Genomic DNA, 944 nt, shown 5'->3' with positions numbered 1-944 from the left:
AGAGAGAGAGAGAAAGAGAGAAAGAGAGAGAGAGAGAGAGAGAGAGATAGAGAATGATAGACAGATAGATAAATAGATAGATAAATAGATAGATAGTTAGTTAGGTAAATAGAGATATAGAGGTAGATAAATAGATAGATTGATAGATAGATAGATAGTTAGATCGATAGATAGATAGATAGATAGATAGATAGATAGTTAGATAGATAGATAGATAGATATAAAGAGAGAGAGAGAGAGTGCACATCGGGGCTGATTTACTAAAGGAGTTGCAAATCTGCACACATACATTGTATGAATGGTCACTTCAATTATCCAATCATGTGCAGAGGAAACAAGCTCACTGGAATTTGCTTTTCACCTGATTGAATAATTAGATGGAAGATTCACACAATCTATTGTGTGAAGGTTCTTAACGCCTTTAGTAAATCAGCCTCTCAGTCAGCCATCACATATATAAGGTGGTCTGGTATTGCTATGTCTCTATGGTGCAGTTCTCTCTGCCTATACCAGCGCTATGACATTGATTTAGAAAAACTAGAAGAAAAGTTGTCCATAGGAAGCAATGGTTCTGACCGTGTGAACAAAGTTCGCCATGTACTCTGTTTCTGTGGATAATCTAGTTTTTTTCTAATTGAGCCCCTGAGTTTTAGTGCCACTCCTCAGTGCACAGTCCCTGACAGTCATTGTGGGTTTAGGCCATGAATAGCTTCCGTCTCTTGTGTCCCATCCAGTCCATAGACAATGGAGCTGACCTCTGGCGTTTGTTTGCTCAAGGCTTTAATTATGGCCAAGCCAGAGGACTGAAATAATAAAAAAACACAACATAAAACAAGGTGGTTACAGTTTTCAGGAAAAGGACACTCTGTTCTAATCTGGTGGGTTCTGTATAATGAGCCCATGAAAGTGTGCTGGATACATTGTATGATGAATGTACTCAGTAC

The sequence above is a fragment of the Nanorana parkeri genome, unplaced genomic scaffold (assembly GCF_000935625.1).
Source record: "Nanorana parkeri isolate BGI_ZX_2015 unplaced genomic scaffold, ASM93562v1 scaffold1257, whole genome shotgun sequence".
In the NCBI taxonomy this organism is placed as follows: domain Eukaryota; kingdom Metazoa; phylum Chordata; class Amphibia; order Anura; family Dicroglossidae; genus Nanorana; species Nanorana parkeri.
This window is presented reverse-complemented; position numbering follows the sequence as displayed.